The 13,942-nt window shown below is 52.1% G+C and overlaps 1 long non-coding RNA gene across 40 annotated transcripts in view; it reads right to left on the bottom strand.

Moving 5' to 3' along the window:
- Positions 1–1,576: 1,576 nt before the first annotated feature.
- LOC128106530 (uncharacterized) overlaps positions 1,577–13,942 on the bottom strand; it is a 30,118-nt gene continuing 17,752 nt past the window's right edge. For 27 of the 40 annotated variants that reach the window (XR_008216765.1, XR_008216767.1, XR_008216766.1 and 24 more), the window contains 4 exons: positions 10,445–10,543; positions 7,882–7,969; positions 7,111–7,268; positions 1,577–1,840 (listed from right to left, as the gene is read on the bottom strand). This is a non-coding gene — a long non-coding RNA (uncharacterized LOC128106530). Of the gene's footprint in view, positions 1,841–3,562; positions 3,738–4,843; positions 5,324–5,425; positions 5,558–7,110; positions 7,269–7,881; positions 7,970–10,444; positions 10,544–13,942 lie in introns of all 40 variants that reach the window. The other 13 variants (XR_008216751.1, XR_008216747.1, XR_008216748.1 and 10 more) reach the window with 13 other exon arrangements.

The raw sequence follows: 13,942 nt of genomic DNA, 5'->3' as shown, positions 1-13,942 counted from the left end.
AGTGCAGGGACGCTGGTGGAGAAGCACTGCAGTCCAGTGTGTGTCAGTGCAGGGATGCTGGTGGAGAAGCACTGCTGTGTCTGGTGTGTGTCAGTGCAGGGATGCTGGTGGAAAAGTACTGCAGTGTCAGGTGTGTGTGTGTCAGTGCAGGGACGCTGGTGGAGAAGCACTGCAGTGTCCAGTGTATGTCAGTGCAGGGATGCTGGTGGAGAAGCACTGCTGTGTCTGGTATGTGTCAGTGCAGGGACACTGGTGGAGAAGCACTGCAGTGTCCAGTGTGTGTGTCAGTGCAGGGATGCTGGTGGAGAAGCACTGCAGTCCAGTTTGTGTCAGTGCAGGAATGCTGGTGGAGAAGCACTGCAGTGTCCAGTGTATGTCAGTGCAGGGACGCTGGTGGAGAAGCACTGCAGTGTCCAGTGTGTGTGTGTCAGTGCAGGAATGCTGGTGGAGAAGCACTGCAGTCCAGTGTATGTCAGTGCAGGAATGCTGGTGGAGAAGCACTGCAGTGTCCAGTGTGTGTGTGTGTGTGTGTGTGTGTGTGTGTGTGTGTGTGTGTGTGTGTGTGTCAGTGCAGGGATGCTGGTGGAGAAGCACTGCAGTGTCCAGTGTGTGTGTGTGTGTGTGTGTGTGTGTGTGTGTGTGTGTGTGTGTGTGTGTGAGTGCAGGGATGCTGGTGGAGAAGCACTGCAGTGTTGGATACAGTGTTGTGAAAGCACAGAGCATGCACAGTGCTTCCACGCCTGTGGATTGTCCCTGGGAGCGCTTTGAGCTAATGGATGCCTCTTCAGAGGGAGGGTGGATGGTTCAGGTGTCTCCTTTTCTTTTTGTGTTGTTAGAATCATGCCATGTATAATAGCATATTTTCTTTTTTTTTAGACAAAATCTGGGACTCAAACTGAAGTTTTATGGAAGGATTGGGTTCAGACAGGAAGGACTGGGGGCAGTTGAGCCTGAAGGGTGCAGTTTGGACTCTGCTCATGCTCCAGCAAGGTCTCTTAAAGGGTGGGAGGGACTTGTCTTTTCAGGAGTCTGTTGGATGTGGGTGTTACAGGGGAAAAAAGATCAAGAGCACAGTCCCAGTTTCTTGCCATGGCTCTTCCGTGCTCCCTTGAACTCTGTGTCGGGTCTTGTGGCTGAGAAGTCCTGCCTGCCATCTGCCTTGCTAGCCCTAGTCATTTCCTTCTGTGTCACTGAGAGGATAGAGAGAGAATAGGATTGTAGGATGGGGTGCTCCTCCTCTGTGGACCATCAGACCAGGAAGCAAAGAAAGAAACTTTGCTGAGGGAGGCAGCAACCCCTGATCCTTGACTGAAGAGCAGCTCCACTCTGGTTCTTGCCTGATGCACCCCTGGCTGGGAGAGGAGTTTATTGCTCTGATGGTCTTGGAACCCCTTCTTGTAAAGCTGGAGGCTAGGAGAAAGTGTGGGGAGAGCTGTTCTCATACCATCCTAGTCCTGCAGGTAGGCTTCAGGGAGACCCACCTGGTGTGGCTGTGTAGTGTTGTGGTGTTGCTCTATTATGGAGAACCCAGCACTCCCCAGTCCCTGCCCAGAACATCCATAGGCAACTACTGCTGTTCAATCTGCAACACTCTTTATTGGACATGGGATAGGATTTAGGGACCAGCTGAGAGGCAACAGGCAAAATAGATGGGCCAGGCGGGACCACTTGCTGGAAATGACCGGGTAAGCAAGGCCCTCATTCCGTGACTCTGGGGAGAAGCTGTCAGGTGGCACCTCTGCCTCTGTCCATTTCTGCTTGCTGGAGCTAGCCCTTTCTTAGTCTGGGAACACACTTCGCCTCGAAGGGGAGCACAGAGTGAGGTCAGGTCTTCTTTGGCCTGCAAAGAGAAATTGTTAAGAGTGGAGGAAAAGACCTGTTATCTCAGCATAGGGGAACCAAAGGCAGGAGGATTGCTCTGAGTTCTAGGCCAGCCTGAACTACACGACAGGGCCCCATATGTAGTCTCTCTCTCTCTCTCTCTCTCTCTCTCTCTCTCTCTCTCTCTCTCTCTCTGTCTCTCAGGTACGCACTCAAACACATATGAACACTTACACTCACAACACATATTCACACACTCACACTCATGATTAAAAGTACTTTTTGGCTGGAGACCTCAGTTAGGAGCAGAGAAAAAGCCACCTGTAGTCTGGGAAGGGAACCCCCTCCTCCAGCAGACAAGGAGCCTAGTGTAAGTGTCTCTCCTAGGCCATCCCAGAGCACCGAGGGCAGGATGTCCAGGATGGAACTCTGATCCTAAGAATGGTAGAACTGCCGGGCGGTGGTGGCGCACACCTTTAATCCCAGCACTCGGGAGGCAGAGCCAGGCGGATCTCTGTGAGTTCGAGGCCAGCTTGGGCTACCAAGTGAGTCCCAGGAAAGGCGCAAAACTACACAGAGAAACCCTGTCTCGAAAAACAAAAAAAAAAAAAAAAAAAAAAAAAACAACAAACAAAAAAAAAGAATGGTAGAACTGTGGCCAGAGCCTAGGGAATTTGGTTATGAAGGCAGAAGCGTGCTGAAGAGCTGTCCAGGAGTAATTGACTTCAGCAGCTGGACAGCTTCTTCTCCAGTCCTGCTTCAACCCCTGGAAACTGGCAGAGCTTCCCTTGGATACTGCCCTCTGGTTCTCCGAGCTTTGGCCCTGCAGCTGTGCTGGGAACCTGGTCCACAGGAAATCAGTATTGGGAGGGAGGGAGGAGCCCAGGCGAAGCACAGCACAATGGGCTGGCAGCCTGTGACTCTGGGGAGCAGACTGGGGACTCTGGGGACCTCTGATTGTGCCTGTGAACCTGGGGTCAGGATTGCAGGGCAGATTAACTGGATAAAAGCCAAGGGGTAGCCAAATTTAGGCCAGTGCTTAGAAGCACAGGTGGCCATGGCCCGCAGCTTAAGAAGTCCCCTGACGCACCTCAGCCTTCACTTCCAACAAGGGAATTCCAGGAAGAGGAGGGAATCTCAGCCATATCCCTGTGCCACCTAGCTCTACTCACTGTCACCTGCCTGTAGCCTGGACACTCCTCAGCCTCTCTCCTCAGTTTCTCTTCCCCTACCATTACCAGGTCTTAACCTTGACCTTGACTGGAGGAATTGGGCTGAGAAGTCTGTGTTCGCTGACAGACTCCGCACCCCTCCCTGCCAAGATAAGGATTGTATTTATAAACTAGGGTTCTTCCAGGCTTGGTTCCCAGGTCACCTGCAGGCCCTCAGAGCGCTCCCCCACCCCCAAAATTATTGCCTGGCTTCCTCCACATTCCCCTATCGCCTTGGTCCCACTCCCAAGCTGGCTGAACCTGGAGTGATAACTGGAGAGATTGGTGTGTGGCAGAGCCTGAGAAAAGGTTATAGATGGGACTGGGGTAGGGCCTACCCTGGCTGGGGAGGAGCGATCCAAATGACAGGGCCAGCCAGGGTCTCCTAGCAACAGTAAAGTGGCAGGGGGCTGGGAAGAGGGGTGGGAACAATGATATCATAAATTACCCAGCCCTCCCACCCAGCCCCCTCTTGAGCAGGGTCCTTTCCCTCCCCGCCTGCTTCTCAGCCAGCTGGCCCTGCTCAGTACCAAGTACTCTTCCAGCCAAGGCAGCCATTGCTCACCTTCCACCGGGTGATACAAGGAAGGGACTGGAATTCTCGGACCCGTTGGAGCCTGCCCAGTAGTCCTAAGGCCCCACCAGCCAGCCTAGGAAATGGCCCCTCCCTGGTAGTTCCTGGCTCCTGTCTCCTCTAGGGTGCTGCTGACAGGGGAAAGGAAAGAAAGTTCCAAAACATTTGGGGACATTGAATGGAAATCCCCATGTCTTTTTAATTTTTTTTTGTTACATTTGGGGGTGGGGGTGGTGTGCAGGCCGTGGTACATGGGTGGAGGTCAGAGGACAACTTTTGGGAATCAGTTTTTTCTTCCACATGTGGGTCCAGGATATCAACTCAGGTTGTCAGGGTTAGGGCAAGTGCCTCTATCCACACCGAGTCGTCCATTTCACTGTCCCCGCTCCCCAAGTCTTTAAGGGGCATTTAAACTTCATACCAAGTTAATTAAGCCTCCATTTCCATTTCCCACCATCCAGGGAGAGGAATTGCTTTAAAATGATGGAAGCTGGGTGGTAGACCCCTCCTTGCCTTTCACCTCATCCGTGGTGAGCTAAGAGCTGGTGTGACAGTGAGAGATCGTGACTAGATGGTTGGGAAGGGCTCCAGAGCCAGGAATGAGAAAGACTGTGCAACTTCCTAACCAGAGTGAGAAAATGTCTGTCTTAGGAGCAGGAAACAGGATCTGCCCCCACCCCTGCTCTGCCCCCCACGTCTCTGGCAGCTGGAGATTGAACCAGTGCAGGCTAGGGCAAGCAAGTACTCTATCACTGAGCCCCAGCCCCAGCCCAGAAACAGGATCTGAACTTCTAGACACACTGAATAAAGTATAGCACAGAGCCAAGCACAGTGGCTCATTTTGACCATTGCCTTTTTTTTAGACAATCTGACATCATAACCCAGGATGTCCTGGAACTCATAATCTAGCCCAGGCAGGCCTCGAAACTGTAGTAATTCTGCCTCAGCCTCCTGAGTGCTGGGATTGCAAGTGTGTGTCACCACATATAGTTTGTGTGGTGCTGGGGATGGAATCCGGGGTCTTGTGCAATAGACAGGCACTCTACCAACTGAGCTACATCCTTTGTCCTGACATGGTAATTAACTAATGGGGTTTTGCTTTATTTGAGACAGGGTCTCACTATGTAGCTCTGGCTGTTCTGAAACTTGCTGTGGTGACCAGGCTGGTCTTGAACTCATAGAGATCCTCCTGCCTCTGCTTTTCAAGGGCTGGGACTGAAGAAACGTGTCATCATACCCAGAAATTCGGCTTGTTTTTGACACCAAGGTCTAAGTCTCTGGCCCTGGCTGGCCTCACACTCGCCGTTCTTCCGCCCAAGCCTTCTAGGGGCTGAGTGTGCAGGCATGAAGCACCGTGCCTAGCTTTCCTGGCCATTTGCAAAAACCAGGTACTGATACGAATTTTTAAGGGGCCTGTTTTCTGCCCCTCAGGAGCCCCTAGGAAAATCCAGAGAGGAGGTAGCGCCCTGAGTACAAGATGGCAGCCAGTTGTCATAGTAACAGCAGAAAGAGTCTGGTTGGCTGTGGGGGCGGAGCCGGCATGCCAGCTGGTGCCAGATGGACAGCCCAGCAGAAGGCAGCCCTAGCAGGTGAAACTCCACCGTGCTCAGGCTCTCTTCCATATGCCAGGCTCAGCCTGGTCCTCCCCTCCAGTTCTGGAGGCCTCAGTGTTGCTGGTGGGGGCTCAAGCCGGTGCCATTCCTTCCTTGACTCCTGCCTGCACAACAAGAGACAACTGTGTCCAGACAAAAGACCCTCCATGCTCAGAGTCTCCCTGGACCATGGCCCTAAGGACCCCACAGATTCTAAAGTAGCTCACTGCTGACCGTGCCCAGGACCGGAGAATCAGGCTGGAAGGCTGTGGACCAGGGCTTACAGGTCCTCATACATTTCCCTGAGCAGAGATTCCACAGTGCCTGGCTCATGCTGCTCTGGAGAACAAGGAGAGGGCCTAAGGAAGGAATGGGATTAGCTGTAGGCAATCTGGGAGCAAGCCTCCTAGTGGACTAGATCACTAGTACCCACAAGAGATGCCACCCTCTAAGACAGACCTGAGACACAGACAACTCCAGTCACTAGACAGACACCTAGCATGATTCTACTCTCCTCAGCTGGCTTCCTAAGGCCCAGGCTTCTGGCAGACTGTCACTTCGGTTCTGCCTACTTCCTCTTACTGTGTCCCTCAACATTCAGCATTGAGCACCGGACATTTTTTGCACACTATCCTATACAAAGGGCTACAGAAGTTAGGGCCCGAAGGCATTGACCACTTGCCTCTCTGCTCCTCTACTAGCAAGTGAGGGAAGTCAGAACCTGTATCCTGATCGGTCAGTCTGTCCAACCACAACTCTGTCTTTTATTGTCCTTCCTGTAGACTTGAACCCTTGACCTGCAAGTCATTCTACTGTCTAAAGTGTTTCAAACCCAAAGGGCAATTAAAAGGGCCGGGTAGGCAGCAAGGGCTTGATAATGAGGGGGAGGTCTCTCCTCACTGCTGATAAGCAGGAAGGGGCACTGAGGTGGGTTCAGGAGAGAGCTTGTACTTAGGAAGGTAAGAGTGCTTTAAACCCAGAGGTGGCCTACAGACTCCTTTTTGCCTCTGGTCACTGCTGTTCTTCCACTCTCCCACTACAGGGTCCTCAGTGTAAGGGGTGCCCTGTGATAGTCCCTCTAGGCTCCTGCGGGACCAGGCTCCAAACCTGGGAGAGCACACGAGGGCTGGAGAAGGAGAAGCCCGAAGACCCAGGAGGCCCAGCTGGAAAGGACAGGAGGTAGGCAGAGGTGGGGCCTAGACCTGGGGTCTGACTGGGCAGGACCAGGAACCCGGCTGGGAACAGCTTTCTACAGCCTCTCTGGAAGACTCTGGCCAGACCTAGCTTCATTCTTCTCGTGCAGACCTCTGGAAGCCTGAGGCTACCTCCAGCCCTACCCCCAATGCACTGAAGGCCCCAGGAGCTAAGTCTCCTCACCTGACAGCCACTGCCAAGGCCACTTACAGAGAAGCCTTTGTGTAAAAGCCTGGCATCTCGCTGACAGGGCAGCTTGGGGACCAGCAGTCCTTCCTCTCCTCCCTACCCGACTTGCTCTCAGAGGATCCCCTCAGACTAAGCCCTAGACCCCACCCCCAACTCTCATTACCCCTTCCTTCCTCCAGGAAGTTTCTGAGTACAGCTCCCTCCTCTCCATTTGAGCACCGGTCGGCCTTAGAGTCCTTGGCTTCTTAAATCTTTTGGTTTTTAATGTGAGAGCTCAGAAACCATCAGGTTGTGTGCCCGTGAACCCCCTGGAAGTGACATACCCCTCCCAGCCAGGCGCCACTTCCTAGCCTAGCCCGTGGCTGACTTCCTCGAACCCCACCATTTAACCAGCCCCATTTAACCAGCCTCGCTGCTTCAATATCTAAGGCTCCACCTCCTCTGAGGGACAGGCAAGTCCCCAGACAGACCGTGCTTTTCCTTTCTGACAGCTGCTTCCCACCACCCCCCTCCCCAAAGTCCCAAATACCTTGCTTTACTGCTCTATCATTGTCCTCCAGGAAGCCACTGGGCTTCTCGAAGAGCAACCGCCGGAGGTGAGTTGTGTCTGCTTTCCTGCTAGACTCTACAGGGCCATGGGAGTCTCTTCCAGCCTGGCGTGAACGAGGCATCCAAAGAGCTTGCCGACTGTAGGAGCCAACGTGGAGGAATAAGGAAAAGAAAAGCTTGGACACGTGAGTTGGCACAGGGAGGGAATGACAGGGTTTGGTGAGACTGATTTGGACATACGACAAGTGCTCAGGATTTGAACCTGGGGCTGGAGAGATGGCTCAGGGGTTAAGAGTACTTGTTGCTCTTCCAGAGGACCTGGGTCAAGTTCCCAGCACCCACATGGCAGCTCATAACCATCTGTAACTCCTGTTCCACGAGATTCAACGCTTTTTTCTCCTAGGGCACCAGGCATGTATGTGATGCACATACATACATGCAGGCATTCCTATACATAAAACAAATTCACAAAACTAAAAATTAAAAATTTGAACCTGAGGGTCTACAGGTTTAGAGCAAAGGAAACAAGAGTGTGGGCACAACTCACGCCAGTGAGCAACTGAACTCCCTGAGTAGGACCCCCCTCTTGAGCTCTGCCACCCCAGGGGCTAGAAGCACAGGCACCTTCCCAGAGTTCTTCACAGTAGGGTCTGGGCATGTGACCATTTCAGGCTCTAGGCTCTGATTTGAGAGCTAAGGACAGGACACTGGGAAGAGGAGAGGGTGTCCCTTAAGAAAGGAGAGTTTCTACCTTCAACAGATAGTTGAAATGACCGAAGTGACCACAAGGGAGACACCAGGCGCTGACACCTCAGTGTGGAGCTGGCTGACCCAGAGGCCTGCGTGAAGAAAAGTAGGAACAAGTCACTTCAGCTAGAACATGAGAAGCAAGGCCAACACAGACGCTGGGAAGATCAAACCGGCATGACGTTGTCCACAGAGGGCAAAGGCAGCGGCTGGCCCAGGTAAGAGGCTGTGAGTGGTCTTAGAGAGGGCACAGTTTCCAAAGGGTTGTGAAGATAGTAGTGGCCAGCTGTGCCGAAGAATATACTGCTAGTATACAGTGGCTTTCCATAGCCCGGAGACCCTCCAACTCCAGATGATCCTGCCTGCCCATGCCTTGCCCTGTCCCTCTCCTGCTGGGCTTCTCAACCCAGACTCTTCTAGTACCTGTGACATCACCCACAGTCTTGAGTCCTCTGGGATCTGTACCCAGTGATGAGTCTTCTCCGTCATCCTGCTTCGATGCTGAACCTCATAGTTCTTCTGGGAACACCCCCTCCCCACCACTCCCTGCCTCTTCATCTCCCTTTTTAATTTCACTGATAGTAATGTTCAGGTCTATTCCTGGTCAGCCAGGAAATCCTTCCCTGTGGCGGTGTTCTCCTTCATGTCCACCACCCAGGCTTGGCTCTCAGCCCACGTCGCTCAGAGGCGGCCATTTTAGAAACACCAACTACCTAAGATGGCGGCCTCCCTCTTCCTATGTTTCCATTCCCACAGCCTCATGTCCTACCGGGCTTTCTTTCTGAAGCCTGATTCCGACAAGGTGGGGGGCCCCGACGGAGGAGCCAAGGCCAGAGGAAGCAAGAGAAAAAAAGGACAGAAAAGTCAGCCCCTTGGCATCTCTCTTTGGCATCTGAGTCCAACCCAGGGAGGGAGGGCAAGAGGGAAGAAAGAAAGTAGTATGAGTTTTTATTTCTAGCCTCTTCCTGCCACCTCCCCCCCCAGCTCTCCCCCCACACTTTGATGAAAACAAAATCTCTCCCTTTTTCTCTTCTCCACCCCCCCCACCTCTTTTTTCCTGGCTTCTACCATGAGCCTCCTGCAATGCAAATGAACTGTATTATGCAAATATATGCAAATAAGGCTTAACGAGCGGAAGGAGGGGGCAGAATGCCTAATGAGTAATGGTGAGGGTACAGATGGAGGGTGTCAGGGATGGCTCCCTCCTCCTTTCAGTTCCCACAGCCTGGAGGTTTGCTAAAGGTAGCAGGTGTCCCTCATTTCTGGGAAAGTGCAGAAGGCCAAGGTCCCAACACAGCCTATCACTTCCGTTGAGGAGTCTTAGGATAGCTTTGGCTATAGGCAAAGGACTGGAGAGCTTGAGGAGAGAGGGGTTAAGTAGAAAGAATCGGTGCCCACTGTCTCTCCTTGTCTGGATACTGGATATGCCAGCCTCACTGCCCTGTGGGCCTTTGGTTCCGGGTGCCGAGGGTGGTACATGCACAAGCATGGCGTGGCTGAGCGTGAGAGAGGGGGATTCTCAGGGGAAGATTCCCAGGCAGACCCAGGTTTCTCCTAGAGGTGGGGGTGAGAGCTATCTTTTTGTGTGCTTTGGGGTTGGGGGTTGGGGTGGTTACCATGGCAACATAGCATAGAACACCCACCTCCCCAACATTCAGCCCCAGAGGACTTAGGGGTTGGGGGGTGGATAATGGATTGACACCCCCCCATGCCCCCGCCACCTGGCACTGCCAGCCGGAGATGGCAGCGTCAAATAGGAGAGAATGGTCCCTTTGTTTCTAGGCTCACGGTGTTGGGGGAGCAAGCATGGGCACACAGACGGGCCTTTCCCAGGCCCCTTTCCAGTTTGCATGGCTCCTGCTGGCCTCCAGAGACTCCTGGGGCCATCCACTGGCCTCCATCCCCTGGCAGATGGCGCCCCCCTTGCCTTTTCTCCTAGGTAAGCCTTCCCCATGCCTTCTGCAGGGCTTTCCCTTAGAGCCTTCTCAGACAGTGAGAACAGTCAGTCCCACCTCTTCCTGGTTCCCATTGATACTTCACATTCCCAGACATGCATCCTGTCTTTGTGTGGAACACCCCCTGTGAAACTCCTGCCAGAACTGGGCAAGGAGATTCCTAAAGGGGGAATCAGACGCAGAAAAGCCTGAGCCTTCAAGCTTCACTCACCAGATGGATGATGACCTGTGTCACACACACACTCACACACACACACACACACACACACACACACACACACACACGGGTATGTATAATGACAGAGGGTGAAGATGGGTGAAGATGTATAATGACAGAGGATGAGACTTGTTTTAGCTTCAGTTGATCCGTACATTCTATGTCTTCCATGACTCCCACGGAATCCTTCCTGACCTCTGACCTTCAGCCTTCCTATCACGGCTCTCCTTCTGTGTCTTCACAAGTTCGAGCCCAGTGTTCCTGAGGCTGCCATGCCACATCTCTCAGCCTGTCTCCCGAGACTCCCCCAGATCCAGAACATAGCGCTGGATGTCTGCCTGGAATGGAGACAGGAAGACGTCCACGCTCCTAAAGGGGTCAACAGGCTCACTCACCGCTAGGAGCTGTCCGTGGTGCTGGATGTCACTGGTCCACACGTCCACAGGGCAGAGAGAGGGCGGGAGGGTGGAGCACCCACCCGCCCAGCAGAGAAGCTGAAGGGAAGAAAGGCAGAAACATTTGGATACAGTAAGAGAAAAGGCAATTTTAAAGGAGGTCTCCCTGCTACTGGAGGGGAGGAGAGCCCTGGAGTCAAGGAGTGCTGAACTTGCCACCCCTTCATCCTAGATCTTCAAGAGCCCCAGATTGGCCCAGCTCTCCTCGGGATCCTTTTGAAAAATCCACAGCCACAAGCAAGGCTGAGTCAGTGCTTTTGCCCTTAGGGAAGAACAAGGCTGAGGCCAAAGACAGACCTTTAGATTCCATTCTAGAAACTAAGGCCTCTGCAAGTAATTTAGTAATAAAGATGAACAAGAGATCGACCTGCCAGTGGCAGCAGCGTTATAGATACAGCAGGGGCTGGGGAGGAAGGTGAGTGTGCAGTCTCCACACAGAGATGAGACTGTATCCGTGGTGTGCATTCCAAGGCTTCATTCCCTCTCTGAATTTTGGGCTGGGCCAAGTCCAAACATCTGTATGGGGGTGGAGGGTGGTTTTAGTGTGTAGCCAAGTCTAGAAGCACTGGTCCAGAAGGAGGCAGATAAGAAAAGGTGCCTGAGCTGCTGGAGGAAGAGGCACCCTTACAGAAGGGAAGGACAGGGAAGAGAGAGGCTCAGAGAGGGGGGCTCCGGGGCCTTGCCTAGGCCCCGTCAGGTGTCACGATCTTCTCTTCTGTGCTGTGGAAACTCAAACCACGCAAGGCAATGGGATGTGCAGTGTCCCTACAGGGTACCCTCTCACGGACACAGGGAATGGGTGCCACAACCTGAGGGTATGCTATTCCCCTCAACCAGAGGGTCCCGGGGAGGCAGCTGTGGAAGGTAAACAGTAACAATGGTCCCTTTCAGTGTCCAGACTCCAGCCCTTCAGTCCAATTAGTAGACACTGCAAACAGCAATTCAGCCGCCTTCAGCCGCTGTCATAACAAGCTCAGAGCTGCCTTAATGGGGGATTAGGGCAGGCGGAGGGGTGTCACTCTAGTCCTGGCAGAGCCTGGGTGGCAAGGAACCTCCCTTTTTTCTCACCTCTCTCCTAGCTAAAAGCACACCCACCCACCCTTCCTTTCATAACCCTGAGCTCCCTGTCCTCCTCAAAAGCCCAAAATGTTTTCTAGCTTCCTTCTCCTCCTCCCCTGCAGTGATTCGAAGCCACCATTAACCTAAACCCACTTATTTCCTGGGCATGTTGGCCCATCTTGCCTATTGGTACAATAACCTCATCTCCCCTATTGTGGGGTCTTTTAAAAATTATCCTCTTAGACAAGGTCTCAGTGTGAACAAGCTGGCCTTGAATTCTGGATCCTCCTGCCTCAGCCTCCTGAGTATTGAGATTATAGCCATGACCCACTAAGCCCAACTCCTGCTTTGGGTAACTCTAGAATCTAGATATTTAATGGCAGACAGTTGTAACTATCACTTACACATTATGAGTAGGTCAGTTTACCAGTCACACATGCTTTTACTCAGGAGAAGGAACACAAAGCCAGACATGCCTGTACTCCAAGCATTGGAAGGTTGAGGCATTAGTTAGAATCCAGCCCTGGCTACCTTGTGAATTCTAAGCCAGTCTGGGTTAAAAGTAAAACTGTGCCTCAAAAATTTGACAGAGAGATGTGGGTGGGGGGATGACTTGAATGGTGACCGGGGACCCCAGCTCTGCCCCTAACAGGCTTCCCATGGGTACCCTCCTGTCCCTCCTTTCAAAAGTTCACCGTTCCTTGATCACAACCATGCCAAAGAGATCTTCCCAAGCTACAGCCTTTCAAGCCTCTGCAGTGAAGGATTGCCTCCCTGTGGATGTTACCACATGGTGTATAGAGGTCATCCTTTGCTACACAGAATGATCGGGGCAACTCAAAGGTAGTGTATACATGGCATGCCTGAGACCAGATTCCACCCTCAGCCTCACAAAACAAAACCAAGGTTTTTTTGTTTTGTTTTGTTTTGTTTTGTTTTTGTTGTTGTTTTTTAGAAAAGGTCTCACTATGTAGCTCTGGCTGTCCTGGAACTCACTATGTAGACCAGCAGATCTCAAACTCACAGAGATCTGCCTGTATCTGCCTCCCAAGTGCTGAGATTGAAGGCTTGTGCCACTCCCACACTCTCAACAAGACTCTTTCGATGTCTAGAAAAGGTAAGGGTATTGTCTTTGGGTTGGGTCTAGGTAGGTGATCAAGCAAAATCTGAGTCAGATATTTACAAGAAAATTGCCTTCAGCTGACTGGACCAAGAGCTCTACAAAAGCTTGAAGAAAATTGGGTCAAGAAACTAGCTGAGGGCCGGGCGGTGGTGGCGCACGCCTTTAATCCCAGCACTCGGGAGGCAGAGCCAGGCGGATCTCTGTGAGTTCGAGGCCAGCCTGGGCTACCAAGTGAGTTCCAGGAAAGGCGCAAAGCTACACAGAGAAACCCTGTCTCGAAAAACCAAAAAAAAAAAAAAAAAAAAAAAAGAAACTAGCTGAGGGCCTGGAGAGATGCTCAGTGGTTAAAAGCACTGGCTGTACTTTCAGAGGACCCAGGTTCAATTCCCAATACCCACATGGCAGCTCACAACCATCTGGAACCCCAGTTCCAGGGGATCCAGCACCTTCTTCTTGTCTTCAAGGACGCACATTTGGTCCATAGACAAATACACAGGCAAAACACCAACAGGACACTAATTATTTTTTTCAAAAAATTTTAAAGAGAAGAAAAGAAACCAGATGTAAATTTGGTTTCCAGGAAATCTGGTGGATGCAGCAAACTTTGAAGAGTACAAATGGCAGGTATGAGCCCCAGGCAGATTGCGACTACACAGAGGAGGTTTCTCAATTGGGTAGCTGGAGGAGTGTAAACGCCCATGAAAGCAGTTCTGCGTAGTTTAATTGGGTAAGGAGATAGAGAGAAGGAGTGGGTGGTGAGCCAGGCATGGTGTCTCATGCCTGTAATTTCGGCATTTGGGAGGCTGAGGCAGGAGGATTGCCATGAGTTTCACGTAAGCCTGGGCTACACTCTGTCTCAAAAACAAAAGAGAGAGATCCTGGGAGACATTCCAGTGGATAAAGGTGATTACCACCAAGCCTGACACTTGAGTTCCATCCCCTGAACCCACAGGGCTGGAAGGGGAGAAGAGACCTCACAAACTGTTCTCTGACACAAAAGAAATAAGAAGTTCAAAACAAATACTTTTCTAAGAAATAAAGGAGAGGCGGGGACTACAGGTGTGGCTGTGACTGAGGCCTGCATTTAGTAAACTCCAGCTGGTTTCTGCATTTTTCTTGCCACATCCTAGCATCCCCAGTGGCCCAGCTGAGTTTGCTAGCTCACCATGGCGCTGTGCACTCCAACCTCCAACCAGTCCCCACACTGCTGTTCTCTACCCTCATCATTAGACACATGTACTTCACAAAGCCACACA

The sequence above is a fragment of the Peromyscus californicus genome, unplaced genomic scaffold (genome assembly GCF_007827085.1).
Source record: "Peromyscus californicus insignis strain IS unplaced genomic scaffold, ASM782708v3 Scaffold_9__1_contigs__length_137607984, whole genome shotgun sequence".
Lineage (NCBI taxonomy): Eukaryota > Metazoa > Chordata > Mammalia > Rodentia > Cricetidae > Peromyscus > Peromyscus californicus.
The sequence above is the reverse complement of the archived record's forward strand: the minus strand, read 5'-3'. Positions and strand labels throughout refer to the sequence as shown.